The sequence below is a fragment of the Amblyomma americanum genome, chromosome 1 (assembly GCF_052857255.1).
Source record: "Amblyomma americanum isolate KBUSLIRL-KWMA chromosome 1, ASM5285725v1, whole genome shotgun sequence".
NCBI lineage: Eukaryota > Metazoa > Arthropoda > Arachnida > Ixodida > Ixodidae > Amblyomma > Amblyomma americanum.
In genome coordinates this window covers 532918435-532943642 of record NC_135497.1, presented here as the reverse complement: position 1 = coordinate 532943642, position 25208 = coordinate 532918435, and the positions used below count along the sequence as shown (strand labels likewise).

General features: G+C 48.6%; 10 non-coding genes across 10 annotated transcripts; all 10 read left to right on the top strand.

Moving 5' to 3' along the window:
• Positions 1-1852: 1852 nt before the first annotated feature.
• Positions 1853-1926, top strand: TRNAL-CAA (transfer RNA leucine (anticodon CAA)). The gene has a single exon. It is a non-coding gene; the product is annotated as a tRNA-Leu (tRNA).
• Positions 1927-5778: 3852 nt separating this feature from the next.
• TRNAS-UGA (transfer RNA serine (anticodon UGA)) lies at positions 5779-5852 on the top strand. Its single transcript has one exon. It is a non-coding gene; the product is annotated as a tRNA-Ser (tRNA).
• A 2378-nt stretch (positions 5853-8230) lies between these two features.
• On the top strand, positions 8231-8304 carry TRNAS-GGA (transfer RNA serine (anticodon GGA)). Its single transcript has one exon. It is a non-coding gene; the product is annotated as a tRNA-Ser (tRNA).
• Positions 8305-8719: 415 nt separating this feature from the next.
• TRNAL-CAA (transfer RNA leucine (anticodon CAA)) lies at positions 8720-8793 on the top strand. The gene has a single exon. It is a non-coding gene; the product is annotated as a tRNA-Leu (tRNA).
• Positions 8794-11172: 2379 nt separating this feature from the next.
• TRNAL-CAA (transfer RNA leucine (anticodon CAA)) lies at positions 11173-11246 on the top strand. The gene has a single exon. It is a non-coding gene; the product is annotated as a tRNA-Leu (tRNA).
• A 904-nt stretch (positions 11247-12150) lies between these two features.
• On the top strand, positions 12151-12224 carry TRNAL-CAA (transfer RNA leucine (anticodon CAA)). Its single transcript has one exon. It is a non-coding gene; the product is annotated as a tRNA-Leu (tRNA).
• A 3853-nt stretch (positions 12225-16077) lies between these two features.
• On the top strand, positions 16078-16151 carry TRNAS-UGA (transfer RNA serine (anticodon UGA)). Its single transcript has one exon. It is a non-coding gene; the product is annotated as a tRNA-Ser (tRNA).
• A 3844-nt stretch (positions 16152-19995) lies between these two features.
• On the top strand, positions 19996-20069 carry TRNAS-GGA (transfer RNA serine (anticodon GGA)). Its single transcript has one exon. It is a non-coding gene; the product is annotated as a tRNA-Ser (tRNA).
• A 1396-nt stretch (positions 20070-21465) lies between these two features.
• On the top strand, positions 21466-21539 carry TRNAL-CAA (transfer RNA leucine (anticodon CAA)). The gene has a single exon. It is a non-coding gene; the product is annotated as a tRNA-Leu (tRNA).
• A 2377-nt stretch (positions 21540-23916) lies between these two features.
• On the top strand, positions 23917-23990 carry TRNAS-UGA (transfer RNA serine (anticodon UGA)). The gene has a single exon. It is a non-coding gene; the product is annotated as a tRNA-Ser (tRNA).
• Positions 23991-25208: the final 1218 nt, after the last annotated feature.

The following is a 25208-nucleotide window of genomic DNA, read 5'->3' as shown; positions in this document are numbered from 1 at the left end:
AGCGATTTATTAATCTAAGTACTATATTATCCCACTGGTAAGCACAACACATAAAAAACATTCCCCTATGTACCTTGGTTTCGGTGACTGTTGGCTCCCTTCATAGGTTTGTCAAACGGGCCCCTCATTTCCTTTAACATACCTGCTAATAGCTTAGCGAGGGTCTCGGTTCTGGCAGTTTTGATGCCATAGGTAGTTTATGAGGGCTCTCGCACAGTTTCCGCCCTCGCCGTTAGGTGACGTTCCACGTCACGCTCGCGGTATTACAGGACGTGCTACGTCCGCCGCTATGGTCGAGGGTGGCGCTGGTGAACACTCTCAAGGTTCGCTTACACCCAATGAACATAATTACCCACGAGAGCAGCAGATTGGAGATCCGTTGCCGTAGCTCAGTTGGTAAGAGCACCGGACGCGATATTCGGCGGTCGTAGGTTCGGATCCCACTGGCGGCTTGATTGTTTTTTCTGCTGCTTTAAAAGTATATTCTTTAAACGATTTATTAATCTAAGTACTACAATATCCCACTGATAAGCACAACACATAAAAAAAAACATTCCCCTATGCACCTTGGTTTCGGTGACTGTTGGCTCCCTTCATAGGTTTGTAAAACGGGCCCCTCATTTCTTTTAACTTACCTGCTAATAGCTTAACGAGGGTCTCGGTTTTGGCAGTGTTCATGCCATAGGTAGCTTAAGAGGGCTCTCGCACATTTTCCGCACTCGTCCTTAGATGACGTTCCACGTCACGCTCGCTGTATTACAGGACGTGCTACATCCGCAGCTAAGGGCGAGGGTGGCGCTGGTGAACACTCTCAAGGTTCGCTTACACCCAATGAACATAAATCCCCACGAAAGCAGCAGATTCGACAGCCGTCGCCGTAGCTCAGTTGGTAAGAGCACCGAACGTGATATTTGGAGGTAGTTGGTTAGGATCCCACCGGCGGCATGGTTGTTTTTCAGGCGCTTTATAAGTAATTTTCTTTAAGCAATTTACTAATATAAGTACTATAATATCCCACTGATCAGCACAACGCATAAAAAACATTCCCCTATGCACCTTGGCTTCGGTGACTGTTGGCTCCCTTCATAGGTTTGTCAAACGGGCCCCTCCTTTCCTTTAACTTACCTGCTAATAGCTTAACGAGGGTCTCGGTTCTGGCAGTCCTGATGCCATAGGTAGCTTAAGAGGGCTCTCGCACAGTTTCCGCCCTCGTCCTTTGATGACGTTCCACGTCACGCTCGCAGTATTGCAGAACGTGCTACGTCCGCCGCTATAGGTCGAGGGTGGCGCTGGTGAACACTCTAAAGGTTCGCTTACACCAAATGAACATAAATTCCCACGAGAGCAGCAGATTGGACAGCCGTCGCCGTAGCTCAGTTGGTAAGAGCACCGGACGCGATATTCGGAGGTCGTGGGTTCGGATCCCACCGGCGGCATGGTTGTTTTTTTTGTTGCATTATAAGTAATTTTCTTTAAGCGATTTATTAATCTAAGTACTATAATATCCCACTGGTAAGCACAACACATAAAAAACATTCCCCTATGCACCTTGTTTCGGTGACTGTTGGCTCCCTTCATAGGTTTGTCAAACGGGCCCCTCTTTTCCTTTAACTTACCTGCTAATAGCTTAGCGAGGGTCTCGGTTCTGGCAGTCTTGATGCCATAGGTAGATTAAGAGGGCTCTCGCACAGTTTCCGCTCTCGTCCTTAGATGACGTTCCACGTCACGCTCGCGGTATTACAGGACGTGCTACGTCCGCCGCTAAGGTCGAGGGTGGCACTGGTGAACACTCTCAAGGTTCGCTTACACCCAATGAACATAAATACCCACGAGAGCAGCAGATTGGACAGCCGTCGCCGTAGCTCAGTTGGTAAGAGCACCGAACGCAATATTCGGAGGTCGTGGGTTCGGATCCCACCGGCGGCATGGTTGTTTTTCTGCTGCTTTATAATTAAGTTTCTTTAAGCGATTTATTATTCTAAGTACTATAATATCCCACTGATAAGCACAACACATAAAAACATTCCCCTATGCACCTTGGTTTCGGTGACTGTTGTCTCCCTTCATAGGTTTGTCAAACGGGCCCCTCATTTCTTTTAACTTACCTGCTAATAGCTTAACGAGGGTCTGGGTTCTGGGAGTCTTGATGCCATAGGTAGCTTAAGAGGGCTCTCGCACAGTTTCCGCCCTCGCCGTTAGATTACGTTCCACATCACGCTCGCGGTTTACAGGACGTGCTACGTCCGCCGCTAAGGTCGAGAGTGGCGCTGGTGAACACTCTCAAGGTTCGCTTACACCCAATGAACATAAATACCCACGAGAGCAGCAGATTGGACAGCCGTCGCCGTAGCTCAGTTGGTAAGAGCACCGGACGCGATATTCGGCGGTCGTGGGTTCGGATCCCACCGGGGGCATGGTTGTTTTTGCTGCTGCTTTATAAGTATTTCCTTTAAGGTATTTATTAATATAAGTACTACAATATCCCACTGATAAGCACCACACATAAAAAACATTCCCGTATGCACCTTGGTTTCGGTGACTGTTGGCTCCCTTCATAGGTTTGTCAAACGGGCCCCTCATTTCTTTTAACTTACCTGCTAATAGCTTAACGAGGGTCTCGGTTCTGGCAGTCTTGATGCCATAGCTAGCTTAAGAGGGCTCTCGCACAGTTTCCGCCCTCGCCGTTAGATGACGTTCCACGTCACGCTCGCGGTATTACAGGATGTGCTACGTCCGCCGCTATGGTCGAGGGTGGCGCTGGTGAACACTCTCAAGGTTCTCTTACACCCAATGAACATAAATACCCACGAGAGCAGATGATTGGACAGCCGTCGCCGTAGCTCAGTTGGTAAGAGCACCGAGCGCGATATTCGGAGGTTGTGGGTTCTGATCCCACCGGCGGCATGGTTGTTTTTTCTGCTGCTTTATAAGTAATTTTCTTTAAGCGATTTATTAATCTAAGTACCACAATATCCCACTGATAAGCACAATACATAAAAAAAACATTCCCCTATGCACCTTGGTTTCGGTGACTGTTGGCTCCCTTCATAGGTTTTTTCAAACGGGCCCATCATTTCTTTTAACTTACCTGCTAATAGCTTATCGAGGGTCTGGGTTCTGGGAGTCTTGATGCCATAGGTAGCTTAAGAGGGCTCTCGCACAGTTTCCGCCCTCGCCGTTAGATTACGTTCCACATCACGCTCGCGGTTTACAGGACGTTCTCGTCCGCCGCTATGGTAGAGGGTGGCGCTGGTGAACACTCTCAAGGTTCGCTTACACCCAATGATCATAAATGCCCACGAGAGAAGCAGATTGGACAGCCGTTGCCGTAGTTCAGTTGGTAAGAGCACCGGAAGCGATATTCTGCGGTCGTGGGTTCGGATCCTACCGGCGGCATGGTTGTTTTTTCTGCTGCTTTATAAGTAATTTTCTTTAAGCGATTTATTAATCTAAGTACTATATTATCCCACTGGTAAGCACAACACATAAAAAACATTCCCCTATGTACCTTGGTTTCGGTGACTGTTGGCTCCCTTCATAGGTTTGTCAAACGGGCCCCTCATTTCCTTTAACATACCTGCTAATAGCTTAGCGAGGGTCTCGGTTCTGGCAGTTTTGATGCCATAGGTAGTTTATGAGGGCTCTCGCACAGTTTCCGCCCTCGCCGTTAGGTGACGTTCCACGTCACGCTCGCGGTATTACAGGACGTGCTACGTCCGCCGCTATGGTCGAGGGTGGCGCTGGTGAACACTCTCAAGGTTCGCTTACACCCAATGAACATAATTACCCACGAGAGCAGCAGATTGGAGATCCGTTGCCGTAGCTCAGTTGGTAAGAGCACCGGACGCGATATTCGGCGGTCGTAGGTTCGGATCCCACTGGCGGCTTGATTGTTTTTTCTGCTGCTTTAAAAGTATATTCTTTAAACGATTTATTAATCTAAGTACTACAATATCCCACTGATAAGCACAACACATAAAAAAAAAACATTCCCCTATGCACCTTGGTTTCGGTGACTGTTGGCTCCCTTCATAGGTTTGTAAAACGGGCCCCTCATTTCTTTTAACTTACCTGCTAATAGCTTAACGAGGGTCTCGGTTTTGGCAGTCTTCATGCCATAGGTAGCTTAAGAGGGCTCTCGCACATTTTCCGCACTCGTCCTTAGATGACGTTCCACGTCACGCTCGCTGTATTACAGGACGTGCTACATCCGCAGCTAAGGGCGAGGGTGGCGCTGGTGAACACTCTCAAGGTTCGCTTACACCCAATGAACATAAATCCCCACGAAAGCAGCAGATTCGACAGCCGTCGCCGTAGCTCAGTTGGTAAGAGCACCGAACGTGATATTTGGAGGTCGTTTGTTAGGATCCCACCGGCGGCATGGTTGTTTTTCAGGCGCTTTATAAGTAATTTTCTTTAAGCAATTTACTAATATAAGTACTATAATATCCCACTGATCAGCACAACGCATAAAAAACATTACCCTATGCACCTTGGCTTCGGTGACTGTTGGCTCCCTTCATAGGTTTGTCAAACGGGCCCCTCCTTTCCTTTAACTTACCTGCTAATAGCTTAACGAGGGTCTCGGTTCTGGCAGTCCTGATGCCATAGGTAGCTTAAGAGGGCTCTCGCACAGTTTCCGCCCTCGTCCTTTGATGACGTTCCACGTCACGCTCGCAGTATTGCAGAACGTGCTACGTCCGCCGCTATAGGTCGAGGGTGGCGCTGGTGAACACTCTAAAGGTTCGCTTACACCAAATGAACATAAATTCCCACGAGAGCAGCAGATTGGACAGCCGTCGCCGTAGCTCAGTTGGTAAGAGCACCGGACGCGATATTCGGAGGTCGTGGGTTCGGATCCCACCGGCGGCATGGTTGTTTTTTTTGTTGCATTATAAGTAATTTTCTTTAAGCGATTTATTAATCTAAGTACTATAATATCCCACTCATAAGCACAACACATAAAAAACATTCCCCTATGCACCTTGTTTCGGTGACTGTTGGCTCCCTTCATAGGTTTGTCAAACGGGCCCCTCTTTTCCTTTAACTTACCTGCTAATAGCTTAGCGAGGGTCTCGGTTCTGGCAGTCTTGATGCCATAGGTAGATTAAGAGGGCTCTCGCACAGTTTCCGCTCTCGTCCTTAGATGACGTTCCACGTCACGCTCGCGGTATTACAGGACGTGCTACGTCCGCCGCTAAGGTCGAGGGTGGCACTGGTGAACACTCTCAAGGTTCGCTTACACCCAATGAACATAAATACCCACGAAAGCAGCAGATTCGACAGCCGTCGCCGTAGCTCAGTTGGTAAGAGCACCGAACGTGATATTTGGAGGTCGTTGGTTAGGATCCCACCGGCGGCATGGTTGTTTTTCAGGCGCTTTATAAGTAATTTTCTTTAAGCGATTTACTAATATAAGGGCTATAATATCCCACTGATCAGCACAACGCATAAAAAACATTCCCCTATGCACCTTGGTTTCGGTGACTGTTGGCTCCCTTCATAGGTTTGTCAAACAGGCCCCTCCTTTCCTTTAACTTACCTTCTAATAGCTTAACGAGGGTCTCGGTTCTGGCAGTCTTGATGCCATAGGTAGCTTAAGAGGGCTCTCGCACAGTTTCCGCCCTCGTCCTTTGATGACGTTCCACGTCACGCTCGCATATTGCAGAACGTGCTACGTCCGCCGCTATAGGTCGAGGGTGGCGCTGGTGAACACTCTCAAGGTTCGCTTACACCCAATGAACATAAATACCCACGAGAGCAGCACATTGGACAGCCGTCGCCGTAGCTCAGTTGGTAAGAGCACCGGACGTGATATTCGGCGGTCGTGGGTTCGGATCCCACCGGCGGCATGGTTGTTTTTTCTGCTGCTTTATAAGTAATTTTCTTTAAGCGATATTTTAATCTAAGTACTACAATATCCCACTGATAAGCACAACACATAAATAAACATTCCCCTATGCACCTTGGTTTCGGTGACTGTTGGCTCCCTTCATAGGTTTGTCAAACGGGCCCCTCATTTCCTTTAACTTACCTGCTAATAGCTTAGCGAGGGTCTCGGTTCTGGCAGTCTTGATGCCATAGGTAGATTAAGAGGGCTCTCGCACAGTTTCCGCCCTCGTCCTTAGATGACGTTCCACGTCACGCTCGCGGTATTACAGGACGTGCTACGTCCGCCGCTAAGGTCGAGGGTGGCACTGGTGAACACTCTCAAGGTTCGCTTACACCCAATGAACATAAATACCCACGAGAGCAGCAGATTGGACAGCCGTCGCCGTAGCTCAGTTGGTAAGAGCACCGAACGCGATATTCGGAGGTCGTGGGTTCGGATCCCACCGGCGGCATGGTTGTTTTTCTGCTGCTTTATAAGTAATTTTCTTTAAGCGATTTATTATTCTAAGTACTATAATATCCCACTGATAAGCACAACACATAAAAACATTCCCCTATGCACCTTGGTTTCGGTGACTGTTGGCTCCCTTAATAGGTTTGTCAAACGGGCCCCTCATTTCCTTTAACTTACCTGCTTATAGCTTAACGAGGGTCTCGGTTCTGGCAGTCTTGATGTCCTAGGTAGCTTAAGAGGGCTCTCGCACAGTTTCCGCCCTCGCCGTTAGATGACGTTCCACATCACGCTCGCGGTATTGCAGGACGTGCTACATCCGCCGCTATGGTCGAGGGTGGCGCTGGTGAACACTCTCAAGGTTCGCTTACACCCAATGAACATAAATGCCCACGAGAGAAGCAGATTGGACAGCCGTTGCCGTAGTTCAGTTGGTAAGAGCACCGGACGCGATATTCTGCGGTCGTGGGTTCGGATCCCACCGGCGGCATGGTTGTTTTTTCTGCTGCTTTATAAGTATTTTTAAGCGATTTTTTAATTTAAGTACTATAATATCCCACTGATAAGCACAACACATAAAAATATTCCCCTATGCACCTCGGTTTCGGTGACTGTTGGCTCCCTTCATAGGTTTGTCAAACGGGCCCCTCATTTCCTTTAACTTACTTGCTAATAGCTTAACGAAGGTCTCGGTTCTGGCAGTCTTGATGCCATAGGTAGGTTAAGAGGGCTCTCGCACAGCTTCCGCCCTCGCCGTTAGATGACGTTCCACGTCACGCTCGCGGTATTACAGGACGTGCTACATTCGCCGCTATGGTCGAGGGTGGCGCTGGTGAACACTGTCAAGGTTCGCTTACAACCAATGAACATAAATACCCACGTGAGCAGCAGATAGGACAGCCGTCGCTGTAGCTCAGTTGGTAAGAGCACCGGACGCGATATTCGGAGGTCGTGGGATCGGATCCGACCGGTGGCATGGTTGTTTTTTCTGTTGCTTTATAAGTAATTTTCTTTAAGCGATTTATTAATCTAAGTACTATAATATCCCACTGATAAGCAAAACACATAAATAAACATTCCCCTATGCACCTCGGTTTCGGTGACTGTTGGCTCCCTTCATAGGTTTGTCAAACGGGCCCCTCATTTCCTTTAACTTACCTGCTAATAGCTTAACGAGGGTCTCCGTTCTGGCAGTCTTGACGCCATAGGTAGCTTAAGAGGGCTCTCGCACAGTTTCCGCCCTCGTCTTTAGATGACGTTCCACGTCACGCTCGCTGTATTACAGGACGTGCTACGGCCGCCGCTAAGGTCGAGGGTGGCGCTGGTGAACACTCTCAAGGTTCTCTTACACCCAATGAACATAAATACCCACGAGAGCAGCAGATTGGACAGCCGTCGCCGTAGCTCAGTTGGTAAGAGCACCGAGCGCGATATTCTGAGGTTGTGGGTTCTGATCCCACCGGCGGCATGGTTGTTTTTCAGGCGCTTTATAAGTAATTTTCTTTAAGCGATTTACTAATATAAGTACTACAATATCCCACTGATCAGCACAACACATAAAAAAAACATTCCCCTATGCACCTTGGTTTCGGTGACTGTTGGCTCCCTTCATAGGTTTGTCAAACGGGCCCCTCATTTCCTTTAACTTACCTGCTAATAGCTTAACGAGGGTCTCGGTTCTGGCAGTCCTGATGCCATAGGTAGCTTAAGAGGGCTCTCGCACAGTTTCCGCCCTCGTCCTTTGATGACGTTCCACGTCACGCTCGCAGTATTGCAGAACGTGCTACGTCCGCCGCTATAGGTCGAGGGTGGCGCTGGTGAACACTCTAAAGGTTCGCTTACACCCAATGAACATAAATTCCCACGAGAGCAGCAGATTGGACGGCCGTCGCCGTAGCTCAGTTGGTAAGAGCACCGGACGGGATATTCGGAGGTCGTGGGTTCGGATCCCACCGGCGGCATGGTTGTTTTTTCTGTTGCATTATAAGTATTTTCTTTAAGCGATTTAATAATCTAAGTACTATAATATCCCACTGGTAAGCACAACACATAAAAAACATTCCCCTATGCACCTTGTTTCGGTGACTGTTGGCTCCCTTCATAGGTTTGTCAAACGGGCCCCTCTTTTCCTTTAACTTACCTGCTAATAGCTTAGCGAGGGTCTCGGTTCTGGCAGTCTTGATGCCATAGGTAGATTAAGAGGGCTCTCGCACAGTTTCCGCCCTCGTCCTTAGATGACGTTCCACGTCACGCTCGCGGTATTACAGGACGTGCTACGTCCGCCGCTAAGGTCGAGGGTGGCACTGGTGAACACTCTCAAGGTTCGCTTACACCTAATGAACATAAATACCCACGAGAGCAGCAGATTGGACAGCCGTCGCCGTAGCTCAGTTGGTAAGAGCACCGAACGCAATATTCGGAGGTCGTGGGTTCGGATCCCACCGGCGGCATGGTTGTTTTTCTGCTGCTTCATAAGTAAGTTTCTTTAAGCGATTTATTATTATAAGTACTATAATATCCCACTGATAAGCACAACACATAAAAACATTCCCCTATGCACCTTGGTTTCGGTGACTGTTGTCTCCCTTCATAGGTTTTTTCAAACGGGCCCATCATTTCTTTTAACTTACCTGCTAATAGCTTATCGAGGGTCTGGGTTCTGGGAGTCTTGATGCCATAGGTAGCTTAAGAGGGCTCTCGCACAGTTTCCGCCCTCGCCGTTAGATTACGTTCCACATCACGCTCGCGGTTTACAGGACGTTCTCGTCCGCCGCTATGGTCGAGGGTGGCGCTGGTGAACACTCTCAAGGTTCGCTTACACCCAATGATCATAAATGCCCACGAGAGAAGCAGATTGGATAGCCGTTGCCGTAGTTCAGTTGGTAAGAGCACCGGAAGCGATATTCTGCGGTCGTGGGTTCGGATCCTACCGGCGGCATGGTTGTTTTTTCTGCTGCTTTATAAGTAATTTTCTTTAAGCGATTTATTAATCTAAGTACTATATTATCCCACTGGTAAGCACAACACATAAAAAACATTCCCCTATGTACCTTGGTTTCGGTGACTGTTGGCTCCCTTCATAGGTTTGTCAAACGGGCCCCTCATTTCCTTTAACATACCTGCTAATAGCTTAGCGAGGGTCTCGGTTCTGGCAGTTTTGATGCCATAGGTAGTTTATGAGGGCTCTCGCACAGTTTCCGCCCTCGCCGTTAGGTGACGTTCCACGTCACGCTCGCGGTATTACAGGACGTGCTACGTCCGCCGCTATGGTCGAGGGTGGCGCTGGTGAACACTCTCAAGGTTCGCTTACACCCAATGAACATAATTACCCACGAGAGCAGCAGATTGGAGATCCGTTGCCGTAGCTCAGTTGGTAAGAGCACCGGACGCGATATTCGGCGGTCGTAGGTTCGGATCCCACTGGCGGCTTGATTGTTTTTTCTGCTGCTTTAAAAGTATATTCTTTAAACGATTTATTAATCTAAGTACTACAATATCCCACTGATAAGCACAACACATAAAAAAAAACATTCCCCTATGCACCTTGGTTTCGGTGACTGTTGGCTCCCTTCATAGGTTTGTAAAACGGGCCCCTCATTTCTTTTAACTTACCTGCTAATAGCTTAACGAGGGTCTCGGTTTTGGCAGTGTTCATGCCATAGGTAGCTTAAGAGGGCTCTCGCACATTTTCCGCACTCGTCCTTAGATGACGTTCCACGTCACGCTCGCTGTATTACAGGACGTGCTACATCCGCAGCTAAGGGCGAGGGTGGCGCTGGTGAACACTCTCAAGGTTCGCTTACACCCAATGAACATAAATCCCCACGAAAGCAGCAGATTCGACAGCCGTCGCCGTAGCTCAGTTGGTAAGAGCACCGAACGTGATATTTGGAGGTAGTTGGTTAGGATCCCACCGGCGGCATGGTTGTTTTTCAGGCGCTTTATAAGTAATTTTCTTTAAGCAATTTACTAATATAAGTACTATAATATCCCACTGATCAGCACAACGCATAAAAAACATTCCCCTATGCACCTTGGCTTCGGTGACTGTTGGCTCCCTTCATAGGTTTGTCAAACGGGCCCCTCCTTTCCTTTAACTTACCTGCTAATAGCTTAACGAGGGTCTCGGTTCTGGCAGTCCTGATGCCATAGGTAGCTTAAGAGGGCTCTCGCACAGTTTCCGCCCTCGTCCTTTGATGACGTTCCACGTCACGCTCGCAGTATTGCAGAACGTGCTACGTCCGCCGCTATAGGTCGAGGGTGGCGCTGGTGAACACTCTAAAGGTTCGCTTACACCAAATGAACATAAATTCCCACGAGAGCAGCAGATTGGACAGCCGTCGCCGTAGCTCAGTTGGTAAGAGCACCGGACGCGATATTCGGAGGTCGTGGGTTCGGATCCCACCGGCGGCATGGTTGTTTTTTTTGTTGCATTATAAGTAATTTTCTTTAAGCGATTTATTAATCTAAGTACTATAATATCCCACTGGTAAGCACAACACATAAAAAACATTCCCCTATGCACCTTGTTTCGGTGACTGTTGGCTCCCTTCATAGGTTTGTCAAACGGGCCCCTCTTTTCCTTTAACTTACCTGCTAATAGCTTAGCGAGGGTCTCGGTTCTGGCAGTCTTGATGCCATAGGTAGATTAAGAGGGCTCTCGCACAGTTTCCGCTCTCGTCCTTAGATGACGTTCCACGTCACGCTCGCGGTATTACAGGACGTGCTACGTCCGCCGCTAAGGTCGAGGGTGGCACTGGTGAACACTCTCAAGGTTCGCTTACACCCAATGAACATAAATACCCACGAGAGCAGCAGATTGGACAGCCGTCGCCGTAGCTCAGTTGGTAAGAGCACCGAACGCAATATTCGGAGGTCGTGGGTTCGGATCCCACCGGCGGCATGGTTGTTTTTCTGCTGCTTTATAATTAAGTTTCTTTAAGCGATTTATTATTCTAAGTACTATAATATCCCACTGATAAGCACAACACATAAAAACATTCCCCTATGCACCTTGGTTTCGGTGACTGTTGTCTCCCTTCATAGGTTTGTCAAACGGGCCCCTCATTTCTTTTAACTTACCTGCTAATAGCTTAACGAGGGTCTGGGTTCTGGGAGTCTTGATGCCATAGGTAGCTTAAGAGGGCTCTCGCACAGTTTCCGCCCTCGCCGTTAGATTACGTTCCACATCACGCTCGCGGTTTACAGGACGTGCTACGTCCGCCGCTAAGGTCGAGAGTGGCGCTGGTGAACACTCTCAAGGTTCGCTTACACCCAATGAACATAAATACCCACGAGAGCAGCAGATTGGACAGCCGTCGCCGTAGCTCAGTTGGTAAGAGCACCGGACGCGATATTCGGCGGTCGTGGGTTCGGATCCCACCGGGGGCATGGTTGTTTTTGCTGCTGCTTTATAAGTATTTCCTTTAAGGTATTTATTAATATAAGTACTACAATATCCCACTGATAAGCACCACACATAAAAAACATTCCCGTATGCACCTTGGTTTCGGTGACTGTTGGCTCCCTTCATAGGTTTGTCAAACGGGCCCCTCTTTTCCTTTAACTTACCTGCTAATAGCTTAGCGAGGGTCTCGGTTCTGGCAGTCTTGATGCCATAGGTAGATTAAGAGGGCTCTCGCACAGTTTCCGCTCTCGTCCTTAGATGACGTTCCACGTCACGCTCGCGGTATTACAGGACGTGCTACGTCCGCCGCTAAGGTCGAGGGTGGCACTGGTGAACACTCTCAAGGTTCGCTTACACCCAATGAACATAAATACCCACGAGAGCAGCAGATTGGACAGCCGTCGCCGTAGCTCAGTTGGTAAGAGCACCGAACGCAATATTCGGAGGTCGTGGGTTCGGATCCCACCGGCGGCATGGTTGTTTTTCTGCTGCTTTATAATTAAGTTTCTTTAAGCGATTTATTATTCTAAGTACTATAATATCCCACTGATAAGCACAACACATAAAAACATTCCCCTATGCACCTTGGTTTCGGTGACTGTTGTCTCCCTTCATAGGTTTGTCAAACGGGCCCCTCATTTCTTTTAACTTACCTGCTAATAGCTTAACGAGGGTCTGGGTTCTGGGAGTCTTGATGCCATAGGTAGCTTAAGAGGGCTCTCGCACAGTTTCCGCCCTCGCCGTTAGATTACGTTCCACATCACGCTCGCGGTTTACAGGACGTGCTACGTCCGCCGCTAAGGTCGAGAGTGGCGCTGGTGAACACTCTCAAGGTTCGCTTACACCCAATGAACATAAATACCCACGAGAGCAGCAGATTGGACAGCCGTCGCCGTAGCTCAGTTGGTAAGAGCACCGGACGCGATATTCGGCGGTCGTGGGTTCGGATCCCACCGGGGGCATGGTTGTTTTTGCTGCTGCTTTATAAGTATTTCCTTTAAGGTATTTATTAATATAAGTACTACAATATCCCACTGATAAGCACCACACATAAAAAACATTCCCGTATGCACCTTGGTTTCGGTGACTGTTGGCTCCCTTCATAGGTTTGTCAAACGGGCCCCTCATTTCTTTTAACTTACCTGCTAATAGCTTAACGAGGGTCTCGGTTCTGGCAGTCTTGATGCCATAGCTAGCTTAAGAGGGCTCTCGCACAGTTTCCGCCCTCGCCGTTAGATGACGTTCCACGTCACGCTCGCGGTATTACAGGATGTGCTACGTCCGCCGCTATGGTCGAGGGTGGCGCTGGTGAACACTCTCAAGGTTCTCTTACACCCAATGAACATAAATACCCACGAGAGCAGATGATTGGACAGCCGTCGCCGTAGCTCAGTTGGTAAGAGCACCGAGCGCGATATTCGGAGGTTGTGGGTTCTGATCCCACCGGCGGCATGGTTGTTTTTTCTGCTGCTTTATAAGTAATTTTCTTTAAGCGATTTATTAATCTAAGTACCACAATATCCCACTGATAAGCACAATACATAAAAAAAACATTCCCCTATGCACCTTGGTTTCGGTGACTGTTGGCTCCCTTCATAGGTTTTTTCAAACGGGCCCATCATTTCTTTTAACTTACCTGCTAATAGCTTATCGAGGGTCTGGGTTCTGGGAGTCTTGATGCCATAGGTAGCTTAAGAGGGCTCTCGCACAGTTTCCGCCCTCGCCGTTAGATTACGTTCCACATCACGCTCGCGGTTTACAGGACGTTCTCGTCCGCCGCTATGGTAGAGGGTGGCGCTGGTGAACACTCTCAAGGTTCGCTTACACCCAATGATCATAAATGCCCACGAGAGAAGCAGATTGGACAGCCGTTGCCGTAGTTCAGTTGGTAAGAGCACCGGAAGCGATATTCTGCGGTCGTGGGTTCGGATCCTACCGGCGGCATGGTTGTTTTTTCTGCTGCTTTATAAGTAATTTTCTTTAAGCGATTTATTAATCTAAGTACTATATTATCCCACTGGTAAGCACAACACATAAAAAACATTCCCCTATGTACCTTGGTTTCGGTGACTGTTGGCTCCCTTCATAGGTTTGTCAAACGGGCCCCTCATTTCCTTTAACATACCTGCTAATAGCTTAGCGAGGGTCTCGGTTCTGGCAGTTTTGATGCCATAGGTAGTTTATGAGGGCTCTCGCACAGTTTCCGCCCTCGCCGTTAGGTGACGTTCCACGTCACGCTCGCGGTATTACAGGACGTGCTACGTCCGCCGCTATGGTCGAGGGTGGCGCTGGTGAACACTCTCAAGGTTCGCTTACACCCAATGAACATAATTACCCACGAGAGCAGCAGATTGGAGATCCGTTGCCGTAGCTCAGTTGGTAAGAGCACCGGACGCGATATTCGGCGGTCGTAGGTTCGGATCCCACTGGCGGCTTGATTGTTTTTTCTGCTGCTTTAAAAGTATATTCTTTAAACGATTTATTAATCTATGTACTACAATATCCCACTGATAAGCACAACACATAAAAAAAAAACATTCCCCTATGCACCTTGGTTTCGGTGACTGTTGGCTCCCTTCATAGGTTTGTAAAACGGGCCCCTCATTTCTTTTAACTTACCTGCTAATAGCTTAACGAGGGTCTCGGTTTTGGCAGTCTTCATGCCATAGGTAGCTTAAGAGGGCTCTCGCACATTTTCCGCACTCGTCCTTAGATGACGTTCCACGTCACGCTCGCTGTATTACAGGACGTGCTACATCCGCAGCTAAGGGCGAGGGTGGCGCTGGTGAACACTCTCAAGGTTCGCTTACACCCAATGAACATAAATCCCCACGAAAGCAGCAGATTCGACAGCCGTCGCCGTAGCTCAGTTGGTAAGAGCACCGAACGTGATATTTGGAGGTCGTTTGTTAGGATCCCACCGGCGGCATGGTTGTTTTTCAGGCGCTTTATAAGTAATTTTCTTTAAGCAATTTACTAATATAAGTACTATAATATCCCACTGATCAGCACAACGCATAAAAAACATTACCCTATGCACCTTGGCTTCGGTGACTGTTGGCTCCCTTCATAGGTTTGTCAAACGGGCCCCTCCTTTCCTTTAACTTACCTGCTAATAGCTTAACGAGGGTCTCGGTTCTGGCAGTCCTGATGCCATAGGTAGCTTAAGAGGGCTCTCGCACAGTTTCCGCCCTCGTCCTTTGATGACGTTCCACGTCACGCTCGCAGTATTGCAGAACGTGCTACGTCCGCCGCTATAGGTCGAGGGTGGCGCTGGTGAACACTCTAAAGGTTCGCTTACACCAAATGAACATAAATTCCCACGAGAGCAGCAGATTGGACAGCCGTCGCCGTAGCTCAGTTGGTAAGAGCACCGGACGCGATATTCGGAGGTCGTGGGTTCGGATCCCACCGGCGGCATGGTTGTTTTTTTTGTTGCATTATAAGTAATTTTCTTTAAGCGATTTATTAATCTAAGTACTATAATATCCCACTCATAAGCACAACACATAAAAAACATTCCCCTATGCACCTTGTTTCGGTGACTGTTGGCTCCCTTCATAGGTTTGTCAAACGGGCCCCTCTTTTCCTTTAACTTACCTGCTAATAGCTTAGCGAGGGTCTCGGTTCTGGCAGTCTTGATGCCATAGGTAGATTAAGAGGGCTCTCGCACAGTTTCCGCTCTCGTCCTTAGATGACGTTCCACGTCACGCTCGCGGTATTACAGGACGTGCTACGTCCGCCGCTAAGGTCGAGGGTGGCACTGGTGAACACTCTCAAGGTTCGCTTACACCCAATGAACATAAATACCCACGAAAGCAGCAGATTCGACAGCCGTCGCCGTAGCTCAGTTGGTAAGAGCACCGAACGTGATATTTGGAGGTCGTTGGTTAGGATCCCACCGGCGGCATGGTTGTTTTTCAGGCGCTTTATAAGTAATTTTCTTTAAGCGATTTACTAATATAAGGGCTATAATATCCCACTGATCAGCACAACGCATAAAAAACATTCCCCTATGCACCTTGGTTTCGGTGACTGTTGGCTCCCTTCATAGGTTTGTCAAACGGGCCCCTCCTTTCCTTTAACTTACCTGCTAATAGCTTAACGAGGGTCTCAGTTCTGGCAGTCTTGATGCCATAGGTAGCTTAAGAGGGCTCTCGCACAGTTTCCGCCCTCGTCCTTTGATGACGTTCCACGTCACGCTCGCAGTATTGCAGAACGTGCTACGTCCGCCGCTATAGGTCGAGGGTGGCGCTGGTGAACACTCTCAAGGTTCGCTTACACCCAATGAACATAAATACCCACGAGAGCAGCACATTGGACAGCCGTCGCCGTAGCTCAGTTGGTAAGAGCACCGGACGTGATATTCGGCGGTCGTGGGTTCGGATCCCACCGGCGGCATGGTTGTTTTTTCTGCTGCTTTATAAGTAATTTTCTTTAAGCGATATTTTAATCTAAGTACTACAATATCCCACTGATAAGCACAACACATAAATAAACATTCCCCTATGCACCTTGGTTTCGGTGACTGTTGGCTCCCTTCATAGGTTTGTCAAACGGGCCCCTCATTTCCTTTAACTTCCCTGCTAATAGCTTAGCGAGGGTCTCGGTTCTGGCAGTCTTGATGCCATAGGTAGATTAAGAGGGCTCTCGCACAGTTTCCGCCCTCGTCCTTAGATGACGTTCCACGTCACGCTCGCGGTATTACAGGACGTGCTACGTCCGCCGCTAAGGTCGAGGGTGGCACTGGTGAACACTCTCAAGGTTCGCTTGCACCCAATGAACATAAATACCCACGAGAGCAGCAGATTGGACAGCCGTCGCCGTAGCTCAGTTGGTAAGAGCACCGAACGCGATATTCGGAGGTCGTGGGTTCGGATCCCACCGGCGGCATGGTTGTTTTTCTGCTGCTTTATAAGTAATTTTCTTTAAGCGATTTATTATTCTAAGTACTATAATATCCCACTGATAAGCACAACACATAAAAACATTCCCCTATGCACCTTGGTTTCGGTGACTGTTGTCTCCCTTCATAGGTTTGTCAAACGGGCCCCTCATTTCCTTTAACTTACCTGCTAATAGCTTAACGAGGGTCTGGGCTCTGGGAGTCTTGATGCCATAGGTAGCTTAAGAGGGCTCTCGCACAGTTTCCGCCCTCGCCGTTAGATTACGTTCCACATCACGCTCGCGGTTTACAGGACGTGCTACGTCCGCAGCTATGGTCGAGGGTGGCGCTGGTGAACACTCTCAAGGTTCGCTTACACCCAATGAACATAAATGCCCACGAGAGAAGCAGATTGGACAGCCGTTGCCGTAGTTCAGTTGGTAAGAGCACCGGACGCGATATTCTGCGGTCGTGGGTTCGGATCCTACCGGCGGCATGGTTGTTTTTTCTGCTGCTTTATAAGTAATTTTCTTTAAGCGATTTTTAATCTAAGTACTACAATATCCCACTGATAAGCAAAACACATAAATAAACATTCCCCTATGCACCTTGGTTTCGGTGACTGTTGGCTCCCTTAATAGGTTTGTCAAACGGGCCCCTGATTTCCTTTAAGTTACCTGCTTATAGCTTAACGAGGGTCTCGGTTCTGGCAGTCTTGATGTCATAGGTAGCTTAAGAGGGCTCTCGCACAGTTTCCGCCCTCGCCGTTAGATGACGTTCCACGTCACTCTCGCGGTATTACAGGACGTGCTACATCCGCCTCTATGGTCGAGGGTGGCGCTGGTGAACACTCTCAAGGTTCGCTTACACCCAATGAACATAAATACCCACGAGAGCAGCAGATTGGACAGCCGTCGCCGTAGCTCAGTTGGTAAGAGCACCGGACGCGATATTCGGAGGTCGTGGGTTCGGATCCGACCGGTGGCATGGTTGTTTTTTCTGTTGCTTTATAAGTAATTTTCTTTAAGCGATTTATTAATCTAAGTACTATAATATCCCACTGGTAAGCACAACACATAAAAAAAAATTCCCCTATGCACCTTGGTTTCGGTGACTATTGGCTGCCTTCATAGGTTTGTCAAAAGGGCCCCTCATTTGCTTTAACTTACCTGCTAATAGCTTAACGAGGGTCTTGGTTCTGGCAGTCTTGATGCCATAGGTAGCTTAAGAGGGCTCTCGCACAGTTTCCGCCCTCGCCGTTAGATGACGTTCCACGTGACGCTCGCGGTATTACAGGACGTGCTACGTTCGCCTCTATGGTTGAGGTTGGCGCTGGTGAACACTCTCAAGGTTCGCTTACAACCAATGAACATAAATACCCACTTGAGCATCAGATAGGACAGCCGTCGCTGTAGCTCAGTTGGTAAGAGCACCGGACGCGATATTCGGAGGTCGTGGGTTCGGATCCCACCGGCGGCATGGTTGTTTTTTTGCTTTATAAGTATTTTCTTTAAGCTATTTATAAATCTAGGTACTACAATATTCCACTGATAAGCACAACACATAAAAAACATTCCCCTATGCACCTCGGTTTCGGTGACTGTTGGCTCCCTTCATAGGTTTGTCAAACGGGCCCCTCATTTCCTTTAACTTACCTGCTAATAGCTTAACGAGGGTCTCCGTTCTGGCAGTCTTGATGCCATAGGTAGCTTAAGAGGGCTCTCGCACAGTTTACGCCCTCGTCTTTAGATGACGTTCCACGTCACGCTCGCGGTATTACAGGACGTGCTACGTCCGCCGCTATGGTCGAGGGTGGCGCTGGTGAACACTCTCAAGGTTCTCTTACACCCAATGAACATAAATACCCACGAGAGCAGCAGATTGGACAGCCGTCGCCGTAGCTCAGTTGGTAAGAGCACCGAGCGCGATATTCTGAGGTTGTGGGTTCTGATCCCACCGGCGGCATGGTTGTTTTTCTGCTGCTTTATAAGTATTTTTAAGCGATTTTTTAATTTAAGTACTATAATATCCCACTGGTAAGCACAACACATAAAAAACATTCCCCTATGCACCTTGTTTCGGTGACTGTTGGCTCCCTTCATAGGTTTGTCAAACGGGCCCCTCTTTTCCTTTAACTTACCTGCTAATAGCTTAGCGAGGGTCTCGGTTCTGGCAGTCTTGATGCCATAGGTAGATTAAGAGGGCTCTCGCACAGTTTCCGCTCTCGTCCTTAGATGACGTTCCACGTCACGCTCGCGGTATTACAGGACGTGCTACGTCCGCCGCTAAGGTCGAGGGTGGCATTGGTGAACACTCTGAAGGTTCGCTTACACCCAATGAACATAATTACCCACGAGAGCAGCAGATTGGAGAGCCGTTGCCGTAGCTCAGTTGGTAAGAGCACCGGACGCGATATTCGGCGGTCGTAGGTTCGGATCCCACTGGCGGCTTGATTGTTTTTTCTGCTGCTTTAAAAGTATATTCTTTAAACGATTTATTAATCTAAGTACTACAATATCCCACTGATAAGCACAACACATAAAAAAAAACATTCCCCTATGCACCTTGGTTTCGGTGACTGTTGGCTCCCTTCATAGGTTTGTCAAACGGGCCCCTCATTTCTTTTAACTTACCTGCTAATAGCTTAACGAGGGTCTCGGTTTTGGCAGTCTTCATGCCATGGGTAGCTTAAGAGGGCTCTCGCACATTTTCCGCACTCGTCCTTAGATGACGTTCCACGTCACGCTCGCTGTATTACAGGACGTGCTACGTCCGCGGCTAAGGGCGAGGGTGGCGCTGGTGAACACTCTCAAGGTTCGCTTACACCCAATGAACATAAATCCCCACGAAAGCAGCAGATTCGACAGCCGTCGCCGTAGCTCAGTTGGTAAGAGCACCGAACGTGATATTTGGAGGTCGTTGGTTAGGATCCCACCGGCGGCATGGTTGTTTTTCAGGCGCTTTATAAGTAATTTTCTTTAAGCAATTTACTAATATAAGTACTATAATATCCCACTGATCAGCACAACGCATAAAAAACATTCCCCTATGCACCTTGGCTTCGGTGACTGTTGGCTCCCTTCATAGGTTTGTCAAACGGGCCCCTCATTTCCTTTAACTTACCTGCTAATAGCTTAACGAGGGTCTTGGTTCTGGCAGTCTTGACGCCATAGGTAGCTTAAGAGGGCTCTCGCACAGTTTCCGCCCTCGTCCTTTGATGACGTTCCACGTCACGCTCGCAGTATTGCAGAACGTGCTACGTCCGCCGCTATAGGTCGAGGGTGGCGCTGGTGAACACTCTAAAGGTTCGCTTACACCCAATGAACATAAATTCCCACGAGAGCAGCAGATTGGACAGCCGTCGCCGTAGCTCAGTTGGTAAGAGCACCGGACGGGATATTCGGAGGTCGTGGGTTCGGATCCCACCGGCGGCATGGTTGTTTTTTCTGTTGCATTATAAGTAATTTTCTTTAAGCGATTTAATAATCTAAGTACTATAATATCCCACTGGTAAGCACAACACATAAAAAACATTCCCCTATGCACCTTGTTTCGGTGACTGTTGGCTCCCTTCATAGGTTTGTCAAACGGGCCCCTCTTTTCCTTTAACTTACCTGCTAATAGCTTAACGAGGGTCTCGGCTTTGGCAGTCTTCATGCCATAGGTAGCTTAAGAGGGCTCTCGCACATTTTCCGCACTCGTCCTTAGATGACGTTCCACGTCACGCTCGCTGTATTACAGGACGTGCTACGTCCGCGGCTAAGGGCGAGGGTGGCGCTGGTGAACACTCTCAAGGTTCGCTTACACCCAATGAACATAAATCCCCACGAAAGCAGCAGATTCGACAGCCGTCGCCGTAGCTCAGTTGGTAAGAGCACCGAACGTGATATTTGGAGGTCGTTGGTTAGGATCCCACCGGCGGCATGGTTGTTTTTCAGGCGCTTTATAAGAAATTTTCTTTAAGCAATTTACTAATATAAGTACTATAATATCCCACTGATCAGCACAACGCATAAAAAACATTCCCCTATGCACCTTGGCTTCGGTGACTGTTGGCTCCCTTCATAGGTTTGTCAAACGGGCCCCTCCTTTCCTTTAACTTACCTGCTAATAGCTTAACGAGGGTCTCGGTTCTGGCAGTCCTGATGCCATAGGTAGCTTAAGAGGGCTCTCGCACAGTTTCCGCCCTCGTCCTTTGATGACGTTCCACGTCACGCTCGCAGTATTGCAGAACGTGCTACGTCCGCCGCTATAGGTCGAGGGTGGCGCTGGTGAACACTCTAAAGGTTCGCTTACACCAAATGAACATAAATTCCCACGAGAGCAGCAGATTGGACAGCCGTCGCCGTAGCTCAGTTGGTAAGAGCACCGGACGCGATATTCGGAGGTCGTGGGTTCGGATCCCACCGGCGGCATGGTTGTTTTTTTGTTGCATTATAAGTAATTTTCTTTAAGCGATTTATTAATCTAAGTACTATAATATCCCACTGGTAAGCACAACACATAAAAAACATTCCCCTATGCACCTTGTTTCGGTGACTGTTGGCTCCCTTCATAGGTTTGTCAAACGGGCCCCTCTTTTCCTTTAACTTACCTGCTAATAGCTTAGCGAGGGTCTCGGTTCTGGCAGTCTTGATGCCATAGGTAGATTAAGAGGGCTCTCGCACAGTTTCCGCTCTCGTCCTTAGATGACGTTCCACGTCACGCTCGCGGTATTACAGGACGTGCTACGTCCGCCGCTAAGGTCGAGGGTGGCATTGGTGAACACTCTGAAGGTTCGCTTACACCCAATGAACATAAATACCCACGAGAGCAGCAGATTGGACAGCCGTCGCCGTAGCTCAGTTGGTAAGAGCACCGAACGCAATATTCGGTGGTCGTGGGTTCGGATCCCACCGGCGGCATGGTTGTTTTTCTGCTGCTTTATAAGTAAGTTTCTTTAAGCGATTTATTATTCTAAGTACTATAATATCCCACTGATAAGCACAACACATAAAAACATTCCCCTATGCACCTTGGTTTCGGTGACTGTTGTCTCCCTTCATAGGTTTGTCAAACGGGCCCCTCATTTCTTTTAACTTACCTGCTAATAGCTTAACAAGCGTCTGGGTTCTGGGAGTCTTGATGCCATAGGTAGCTTAAGAGGGCTCTCGCACAGTTTCCGCCCTCGCCGTTAGATTACGTTCCACATCACGCTCGCGGTTTACAGGACGTGCTACGTCCGCCGCTAAGGTCGAGGGTGGCGCTGGTGAACACCCTCAAGGTTCGCTTACACCCAATGAACATAAATACCCACGAGAGCAGCAGATTGGACAGCCGTCGTCGTAGCTCAGTTGGTAAGAGCACCGAACGCGATATTCGGTGGTCGTGGGTTCGGATCCCACCGGCTGCATGGTTGTTTTTTTTGCTGCTTTATAAGTAATTTTCTTTAAGCGATTTATTAATCTAAGTACTATAATATCCCACTGGTAAGCACAACACATAAAAAACATTCCCTTATGCACCTTGTTTCGGTGACTGTTGGCTCCCTTCATAGGTTTGTCAAACGGGCCCCTCTTTTCCTTTAACTTACCTGCTAATAGCTTAGCGAGGGTCTCGGTTCTGGCAGTCTTGATGCCATAGGTAGATTAAGAGGGCTCTCGCACAGTTTCCGCCCTCGTCCTTAGATGACGTTCCACGTCACGCTCGCGGTATTAGAGGACGTGCTACGTCCGCCGCTAAGGTCGAGGGTGGCACTGGTGAACACTCTCAAGGTTCGCTTACACCCAATGAACATAAATACCCTCCAGAGCAGCAGATTGGACAGCCGTCGCCGTAGCTCAGTTGGTAGGAGCACCGGACGCGATATTCGGAGGTCATGGGTTCGGATCCCACCTGCGGCATGGTTGTTTTTTTTGTTGCATTATAAGTAATTTTCTTTAAGCGATTTATTAATCTAAGTACTATAATATCCCACTGATCAGCACAACGCATAAAAAACATTACCCTATGCACCTTGGCTTCGGTGACTGTTGGCTCCCTTCATAGGTTTGTCAAACGGGCCCCTCCTTTCCTTTAACTTACCTGCTAATAGCTTAACGAGGGTCTCGGTTCTGGCAGTCCTGATGCCATAGGTAGCTTAAGAGGGCTCTCGCACAGTTTCCGCCCTCGTCCTTTGATGACGTTCCACGTCACGCTCGCAGTATTGCAGAACGTGCTACGTCCGCCGCTATAGGTCGAGGGTGGCGCTGGTGAACACTCTAAAGGTTCGCTTACACCAAATGAACATAAATTCCCACGAGAGCAGCAGATTGGACAGCCGTCGCCGTAGCTCAGTTGGTAAGAGCACCGGACGCGATATTCGGAGGTCGTGGGTTCGGATCCCACCGGCGGCATGGTTGTTTTTTTTGTTGCATTATAAGTAATTTTCTTTAAGCGATTTATTAATCTAAGTACTATAATATCCCACTCATAAGCACAACACATAAAAAACATTCCCCTATGCACCTTGTTTCGGTGACTGTTGGCTCCCTTCATAGGTTTGTCAAACGGGCCCCTCTTTTCCTTTAACTTACCTGCTAATAGCTTAGCGAGGGTCTCGGTTCTGGCAGTCTTGATGCCATAGGTAGATTAAGAGGGCTCTCGCACAGTTTCCGCTCTCGTCCTTAGATGACGTTCCACGTCACGCTCGCGGTATTACAGGACGTGCTACGTCCGCCGCTAAGGTCGAGGGTGGCACTGGTGAACACTCTCAAGGTTCGCTTACACCCAATGAACATAAATACCCACGAAAGCAGCAGATTCGACAGCCGTCGCCGTAGCTCAGTTGGTAAGAGCACCGAACGTGATATTTGGAGGTCGTTGGTTAGGATCCCACCGGCGGCATGGTTGTTTTTCAGGCGCTTTATAAGTAATTTTCTTTAAGCGATTTACTAATATAAGGGCTATAATATCCCACTGATCAGCACAACGCATAAAAAACATTCCCCTATGCACCTTGGTTTCGGTGACTGTTGGCTCCCTTCATAGGTTTGTCAAACGGGCCCCTCCTTTCCTTTAACTTACCTGCTAATAGCTTAACGAGGGTCTCAGTTCTGGCAGTCTTGATGCCATAGGTAGCTTAAGAGGGCTCTCGCACAGTTTCCGCCCTCGTCCTTTGATGACGTTCCACGTCACGCTCGCAGTATTGCAGAACGTGCTACGTCCGCCGCTATAGGTCGAGGGTGGCGCTGGTGAACACTCTCAAGGTTCGCTTACACCCAATGAACATAAATACCCACGAGAGCAGCACATTGGACAGCCGTCGCCGTAGCTCAGTTGGTAAGAGCACCGGACGTGATATTCGGCGGTCGTGGGTTCGGATCCCACCGGCGGCATGGTTGTTTTTTCTGCTGCTTTATAAGTAATTTTCTTTAAGCGATATTTTAATCTAAGTACTACAATATCCCACTGATAAGCACAACACATAAATAAACATTCCCCTATGCACCTTGGTTTCGGTGACTGTTGGCTCCCTTCATAGGTTTGTCAAACGGGCCCCTCATTTCCTTTAACTTCCCTGCTAATAGCTTAGCGAGGGTCTCGGTTCTGGCAGTCTTGATGCCATAGGTAGATTAAGAGGGCTCTCGCACAGTTTCCGCCCTCGTCCTTAGATGACGTTCCACGTCACGCTCGCGGTATTACAGGACGTGCTACGTCCGCCGCTAAGGTCGAGGGTGGCACTGGTGAACACTCTCAAGGTTCGCTTGCACCCAATGAACATAAATACCCACGAGAGCAGCAGATTGGACAGCCGTCGCCGTAGCTCAGTTGGTAAGAGCACCGAACGCGATATTCGGAGGTCGTGGGTTCGGATCCCACCGGCGGCATGGTTGTTTTTCTGCTGCTTTATAAGTAATTTTCTTTAAGCGATTTATTATTCTAAGTACTATAATATCCCACTGATAAGCACAACACATAAAAACATTCCCCTATGCACCTTGGTTTCGGTGACTGTTGTCTCCCTTCATAGGTTTGTCAAACGGGCCCCTCATTTCCTTTAACTTACCTGCTAATAGCTTAACGAGGGTCTGGGCTCTGGGAGTCTTGATGCCATAGGTAGCTTAAGAGGGCTCTCGCACAGTTTCCGCCCTCGCCGTTAGATTACGTTCCACATCACGCTCGCGGTTTACAGGACGTGCTACGTCCGCAGCTATGGTCGAGGGTGGCGCTGGTGAACACTCTCAAGGTTCGCTTACACCCAATGAACATAAATGCCCACGAGAGAAGCAGATTGGACAGCCGTTGCCGTAGTTCAGTTGGTAAGAGCACCGGACGCGATATTCTGCGGTCGTGGGTTCGGATCCTACCGGCGGCATGGTTGTTTTTTCTGCTGCTTTATAAGTAATTTTCTTTAAGCGATTTTTAATCTAAGTACTACAATATCCCACTGATAAGCAAAACACATAAATAAACATTCCCCTATGCACCTTGGTTTCGGTGACTGTTGGCTCCCTTAATAGGTTTGTCAAACGGGCCCCTCATTTCCTTTAAGTTACCTGCTTATAGCTTAACGAGGGTCTCGGTTCTGGCAGTCTTGATGTCATAGGTAGCTT